Here is an 8,113-nt window from a genome sequence, read left to right as displayed (position 1 = left end):
AGCATTTATAGCAAGTGTGAAAATGGGAGATGCTGTCTGGGACACTGACCCTCTCCAGAGCTGAGCAGAAGCAGTAAAATGAAACTGAGATCATTCTGGAGATAAAGATGCTCTGTGCGAAAGAGCAAGTGAACACCTGAGCAGCAAAGGCAAGCACAAAGAAAAAAGAGCTGGTAAATTAGGGGATGTGGGAAAGGGGTAATTATTGTCTGATGAAAAATAGATGGCATGGGATTAGTGGAACACCTCAATTGGCCATACAATGGATGGGGATGATTTTTAGTATCTGATTATTTAATATCCGTGTATCTCATCCAGTAATTTATTAAAGCTGTTTTGCAGAGCACCCTAAAAGTTGAGGGTTCAGATGTCAGAGATTTTCTTTGGTGTAAAATGCACTTAAGGACCTAATTTCTGTCCATTGCAAAATGTTCCGTGCATGCCTGGTGAAACCCCAAAGCCACTGTCATGGTGTGTCACAAGAAAATAGCTGAAAAGTCAGAGGCATTTCCAATGTCCTCAACCCTCGCATATCCTGGTAATTGACATGCCTGCCTGTGCTCTTGCAGTCCTGCTGCTGAAGTAGAATATTTGTTTCTAAGGTGCATTTTCCTAAATCTTATTTTTTTTACAGACAATAAATTCAGTTCACCTTGGCTAGCATTTAAGTTCATATGTTACAGCAGCTATGAAGATGACTCTGCTAGTGGTGTCATTTGCTGTGAAATTTGGAAATTTTTCTCTACAAATGTCAGGAGGAGCTCCAAATCAGATTTTATACTATTGTAAAACACACATATTACCTTCCCAGATGATGTGATACTTCATCATGAGCATAATTTGTTTTCTGTGAAACAATTTATTCTGTTCATCTTGCTGCTCATGACATGAGGCAATTCAGGCAGCTGTGCTGTTTCTGAAATGTGTTTTATAACACAAGAGAAAGAATGACTTATGATGCTGGTACTTTTTGGAAGAAACAGATGAGAGCCTCAGGACTGAGGCAGCAAACAAAGCTCAGCACTTTGGAGAGAGTGGCACAAATGGCATCCTCAGAAGAGGTTGTGGGAATTTCACTCATTAAAGAGAGAGAGGAAGCCTATCCCATAAGGAATCAGAGAAATTAGGAAGGCAGAGTTTGTGTGACAGCGCTGTTCACACAAAAAATCAGTATGTGGAGTAAACCCTGGCAATAAAGTTCAGATGCAGGAAGGTGTGGACAGGTGTAGGAGCACAGGCGCTCTGGAGGATTGTAGGGTGACCTGGTTGCACCACAGCCCAGGCAGGACTGGACAGTGCATCAGTTGACATCTGGAACTAGCTTAATGACACAAGGCAAGAGGATCCCATGGAGAGAAAAAACAGGCCGCAAAACTGCCTTAGTTCCCAAGTTCCATTTGTTTCATAGACACCACCTGGCAAGGTAAGCAGAGCATCAAGACCATGATGCTCTTGGTGAACCATGTCTTGCTGTCAAGGATGGGATGGTGACACGACGGAAACCACAGTAGGTTCAATTCCCAAGGATATGTTTGCACACAAGAGGCAGCTGCAATAGGTCAGCACCTTGGGCCTGAGCTTTGGAGTGTGGCCTGAACAATGATGCCACTTTTGACAATGTTCACAATTCAATTTCTCCAGCCTTCAGTCTTCCAGTGATTTTGTTGCTTTGGGAGTTATGAAATTTTACTCTGTGGGTTTACACCTTCCCTGATATGCTATCTACCTCCTGGATAGGATACAATGATAAATTCTATTTATAGTTCAAGAAAGACATAGCTATCTCTGGGATCTTATGCCACCTGCAGCCTCCCAGATTTTCACAGTAAAATGACTTTGGATGAGGATCTTTAAAACAATTTCATACTCCTACTTTGTCTGTTAAAATTTACAATAAACAGCAGAAAAATAACTATACACATACCTGTATTCCGTTCTTAATGTAGCAGCCAATTAATTCCACTGCACCAAATTCACCTTTGGCATTTCATTTTTTGAAGAAAGAGATTTAGTTTTTTCTTTGATTCATTGAAAGTTTTGGAATAATTTGTAGCTGTAGTATCAGGCTAAATTCTTAAGTGCTACATTAGTGAGGATTATAAAAGTAGTACAGATCAAGATGAAAGAGAGACATTTGTTCTGTGTTGCTCCAATTAATCCTTTCAAATCCAGCAGCAGCCTTTCCTGCAGCACATACCCACAGATTCACAGATGAAGGTGCTGATATTTGTTTCAACAAAACACCTTGAGCTTGAAGAAAGCCTGTACAATATTGAACACCCACAATACTTTTTTTCTTCATAGCACTTTTTATATAACAATTTATTTCACTGCTCTTTGAAACAGTTTCCTCCCATTAAAACCACCACAATCATAAACTTTTAAAAAAGTAACACTTCTTCTAGCACTCTCATTGATATCTCTGCTGAAAGCCCAGCAGCACCCATCAAATACATTATTAGAAAATAAGCATTTAGAAGGAAGACTCATTTCTACAAAAGAATAGGACAAGAAAGAGGATTGCTGCTGTGCTGGAGAAGAGGCAGCAGTAGTTCCACTGAACTTACACCAGACAGGAAGTAAAATAGCAACTACAAAGCAGAGGCAGTAAGGTTAAAGGAAAAGGGATGGAGGAGTGGAAAGGGGAAACCTTAGTAAGACAGCCTGTGCAGATAACCACCTATGTGACATTTAAAATTTGCCCTAAGTTTTACTCCATTATAAGTTATGGAAAATACTTATTTCACTGAATTTTCCTGCAATATAAATTTACTTATGCTGTTTGCTCTCTTCTTCTCACTCACTTCTAGACTGTATTTTATTACTGACGTGTGCTAGTTTAGGGCCTGAAGATTTGCTGTAGTTTTGCCATCATTACCTAGAATCTACTGCAGCTAGTGACCTGTATTATTAATTTTAAACCAAAACACTGTGAGAGTTTATTTAATGGTGTTTTGCTCATCCCTCACAGGCACCAATCCAGCGATTTGAAAGCCAAACCCAAATGCTATAACCTTCTGTTCAGACTGTCTACAAAGGCTGTCTAGTCTTTTACCAAGTCCAAATGATCCCAACACATGTTTTGCTTTAACAAAAGTGTGGACAGAGGGTATTCTTGGTCTAATAAGTTGAAATCCCATTATACCTTCATGATACTTCTATCTAAAATGTCTCTAGTAGATATGTGTACAGGGGAGCCACCTGAAATGGCCATTGCTTCACTTCCTACTGATTGCAATTCCTTTTCTAACTGTTTAAAGAGCCCCTGCCATTAAAAGAGACTAAAACTTCCAGCTGGTGAAGGGTCTGGAGCACACGTCTTAGGAGAAGTGGCTGAGGGAGCTTGTGGGTGTCTAGCCTGGAGAAAAGGAGGCTCACGGCAGACCTTATTGCTCTCTGTGACTGCCTGAAAGGAGGTTGTGGACAGGTAGGGTTGGCCTCTTCTCCCAAGTAACAAATGATGGGATGTGAGGAAATGGCCTCAAGTTGTGCCAGGAGAGGTTTAGATTGGATATTAGGAAAACTTACTTTATGCAAAGGCTGCCCAAAGAAGTGATTGAGTTCTGATCCCCAGAGGTATTTAAAAGATGTGTAAATACAGCCCTTGTGATGCGGTTTAGTGAGCAGTGCTGAGTTAATGGCTGGACTTGATGATCCTAGAGCTCTTTTCCCACCTAAGTATTCTGTGGTTCTACTTCAGTTCCTCCAACAGGCAGAAGCACAGGTAGTGTGTACAGTTACAAGCACATGTGTAATGCCACTGCTATTTCTACTTTCACACAATTAACGTGGGGTTTCCCTGCCACATCTAGTGCATGCTTTTCTTGGGAGAGAAGAAGAGCTTTCTTCTAATTATCCCATATTCAACTTCCCAATTACAGAGATGATTATGATGGCAGTATAAAATGCAACACAAATGCTCTAGCAAACATTTAAAAAAAATTAATTTTCTGTTGCTCTGTAATGAACTTCATTAAGCCAGAAACCATCAGCACAGAGGGAGGCTATAGTTATTAGCAACACTAATGGGAGGCCCCCCGTTCAGCGTTTATCTGGTGATGATATTCATCTTCTCCATGACCAGGAATTAATGTCAAAGCATGAAATTTTGATCCATTGTAAGTGGATATTATGATATGGTCTGATCCTCTCTTGAAAATAAAAGTCTCATAAACATTGCATAATAACTTTTGTGTTAGTGTCATGATGCTACCATTCTCTGTTTTTATATAATTGCATTATGGTATATAGAAGCAATCTTGATTTGCAAATCTTTCAGAGCAAGAAGCTTTGTCTGCCTTCATCATCAGACCCTTTATCACATTTGGGTCTAAGAGGTTGTATTTATCCTTCTGACTCAATGTACAGGATTTTGAGAAGAATGAGCTCTTCTGATGCTGCCTACTGACAGCATTACAAGGGAAAAATAAAATAGATATTTACAGAAAGAGACTGTGACAGTAAATTGATGTGCAGAAACAATGTGATGCATCATTTTCATGTGAACAGTGTATGCCTGGAGCCTGCCTGTTCCCTGTTCTTTTGTCTTCTCTTCACTGGAACATCAGATACAAGAAAATATCACCTTGAAGGAATATAAAAAAGCAATTAAATTTGAACAGCCTGTATCATCTCTGCATTATTCAGTAAAGCAAGCAAACATTTAATATAAGAGGTTTGAATATGTACATGTGCAGAATTGGTAAGTGAGAGAGAATTCAGATGAACCTGAGCTAAACTGCATTTTATTCACAAATATCTGGCTTCTTTGGAAAGTTCAAAAGAAAATAACTAGTTATTGGAAATCTGTGGGGTGCAAAGAAAGGAGAAGAATATGATCCTGTGTCAGGTAAAAAGTTCAGCCAAAGTTAAACACTTTCATGTTATTTGACAAAATGTAGTACATGGAATCACTAATCAAGAGAAAATTTTAAAAGTTCAGGAGAAACAGCAGCTGGTCAAATTAGGAACTGGATACCAGTAGAAAGTAAAGTGCTGATCTTATCACCTGGTTTGGAGATTTCAGTACTGGCAATTCCCAGATGATGTATTTTCCAGGCAGTTAACTGTTCTGACACAAAAGTCATCACTTTGATCCTACACGTTGAAGAAAATGTTTGATGCAAAGCAAAAACTGAAAGAACATCTTTCAGTTTGTTTATACAAAAAGGCTTTCAAGAGAACATGATCTTAAAAATATAGTTTTGAGAAAATCAAGTAACACAGAAGTAGGTCACTTTAAAAGAAAAATAAAATTATTGAATGGTCTTTGGGAAATGAGAGCTAAACTGTTTTTTCATAAATTTGGCAAAACACTGACCAATATAGAAAACTGCTTTGATCAAAAAGATCCCAACACCACCAAAACCTGTGAAAAATAAGTAGCAAGGACAGGGATGCCCCCCGGAGGACTGTGTCTGCTGGCAGCACACAGTGGGGCAGGGACCCACCGGAGACCACCAAAACAGTATTATTACCACTGCAGTGGCACATAATTGATTTCCAGAGTTTTTCCTGATTACCTGAATCCTTATGATTAATTAGCAAGGATTAGTTGAGACTGTTTTGCCCAAGACACAATCTAAGTGCCCTATTTTTTTTTATTAATTGGGAGATATGGAAGGGCATGATGTAGATTTCTAAAGTTTCTTCCCATTGTTCAAAATGAGAGCCAGATGCCTGTAGCACAGGTAATCCTACTCATGCTGCCTTGACTGTATTAACAATAAAGCCAAAAGGATGCGATGTTCAGCTGTTGAGCTCTCCCTTCCCTTTTTTAGCTGAGTGAACTGGCAGAAGTCAGCTCAAAGCCAACTCAGCTGCATGTTTCTTCTCCTAGAGTATCTGCAATTAACTCAGCTACATTCCAGCTTCAAGAGAGACAAACTCACACAAAGTAACTTGGGTTCATGGAGACTATCTCTGCAGTGGAAAATGTCAACTCAATTTTCCTCTTCCTTCTATAGACACTCCTTCAACTAAACAGGGAATTGGCTGATGTAATTGCTAGGACATTCTCCATCACATTTGAAAAGTCATGGCAATCAGGTGTAGTCACAGGTGACTGGAAAAAGGGACACAGTGCACCTGTCTTTAAAATGGCTAGAAAGGAGGCTCCTGAGAACCAGCATATCAGCCTCACCTCTGTGTCTGGGAACATCATGGCACTTCTAGAAGTTATGTCAAGGCACACAGGGGTCAGGGAGGTGATTTGGGACCTGTATGGCGTCAACAAGGGCAAATCCTGCCTGACCAACCTGGTGGCCTTCTATGATGGAGTGACTACATCAGTGTGGATTAGAGAGGGGCCTTGGGTGTCATCGATCTGGACATGGGCAAGACTTCTGACATATCTCCCACAATGTCCTTCTCTCTAAATTGGGCACATACAGCTTTGATGGACTGCTCAATAGATGAGAAACTGCTACACCCAAAGAGTAGTGGTTTAAGGCTCAATGCCCAGATGGACATATGGTCTCCCTCAGGGGTCTGTTTGGGATCAGTGCTATTTAATGCTTTCACCACAAACATGGACAATGGGGCTGAATGCAAATCCACAAGAAACAGAGACATTTTTATTAAAGGTTTACAATGCAGATACAGAAGTTGTGTAATAATGTGCTACTTACTGCAAAGCACTACCGATGAACATTCAAGCCTTATGGAAAATAAAGACATTTTTCTTACTTTTTGCTAGTGCTCTGCTAATAAAATTTACTTCTTCATATCCTTAAGCCATAAAGGCTACAATATTATTACTGCTAAACATATTTACAGTCAGGTTTCTCAATTGTTGGATTGCAGAAACAGAAAATGTCCTTAAAAGAATTTGGTTGTCTGCTGGCAAGTCACAGTATTTTGCCTGTGTGCTTCATGCAAAGTAAAGAAGAAATAATGGTTTCAATTAATTACGTAAATTTTGTGAAAGCTGAACTTTTGACTACTCACAAAACAATGATCTTAAGTTTACTTTAAAATGTTTTTGGTCTATCAGTTAAGACTTTCCAAATATTCATTCAATATTTTAAAATTTTTTGGTTGTGATCATGTCAGATTACTCTGAATCCATCAGGTAGTAATGATGCCATCGGATGTTATTCCATTTAAATCTATTGTATTCTGTGTTGGTTTTGTTATTTAAATAATACTGCTGTGTGGTGCAAAACAAGGTATCAACTTATTCCAAGCGCCTATCTTATGCTATTTAAAAATTAGATGCAAAAACCTCTTAGAATGGTGATGACTCTGGTTTAAACTTTAATGATGGCTATGAAGTGATACAGCTAAACTAGCACAAAATTAAACATAAATTCATATGACCACACAGTCGAATTTTCAACAGAAAGAGAAGAAAATTAAGGCACTTCTGTTATATCTAGCTTCATATTCTGCTGTATATAGGCTACATATTTAGCTGCAACACAGTGATGAAACTCAAATAATCCTTTAATTTACAACTTGAAAGGATTTGGTCTTCAATCTTTATTATGCAGTCTATGGCAGAAACAAACAATTTCACATTATAACCTTATTGTTACACAGACTTTAACAATGAAAATAAGAAATATATTTTGACTGCAGAAAGAAAAAAAACCCAAAAAAACCCCTGTTCCATATAGTTGTATTTCAGAATACACTTAAATTCATCAAAGTACAATTTTTCTCCAGTTAACTACTGATGATTTATTTACAGAGCAAGTAACAAACAATGTCTAGAAAATACCATTGAACCACGAATTATCTACATATATATTTCTAATCTTCATACTAGAAAACAGCTAAGAAGGCATTTGCTGCAGCACATTGTTTCTTCCTGAAATCTTAATGTGTTCTAGCAGCTAATACAAAATGCAGATGCAGACTGTATCACGTTAATTAGAAAAGCAAGCACACTATGGATTTGTTTAAGAAATAGTAGATGTCTAGCAAATTGTTTTTTAAATTTTTTTTTTAAAAGGTCTAATGCATTAACTGCTCCAAGTGCTTCACATAAGGGCTTTTGTTTACTTACTAATTGAAAATGCTGCTGACATAGCAGCTGAAATTTGAGAAACTACTTGAAAGAGAAGACATCATCAGCCTGTGCAAGCTGTGACAGGCTTATAGCTACATT

The sequence above is a fragment of the Onychostruthus taczanowskii genome, unplaced genomic scaffold (genome assembly GCF_017590055.1).
Source record: "Onychostruthus taczanowskii isolate IOZ18803 unplaced genomic scaffold, ASM1759005v1 scaffold8, whole genome shotgun sequence".
NCBI lineage: Eukaryota > Metazoa > Chordata > Aves > Passeriformes > Passeridae > Onychostruthus > Onychostruthus taczanowskii.
This window is presented reverse-complemented; position numbering follows the sequence as displayed.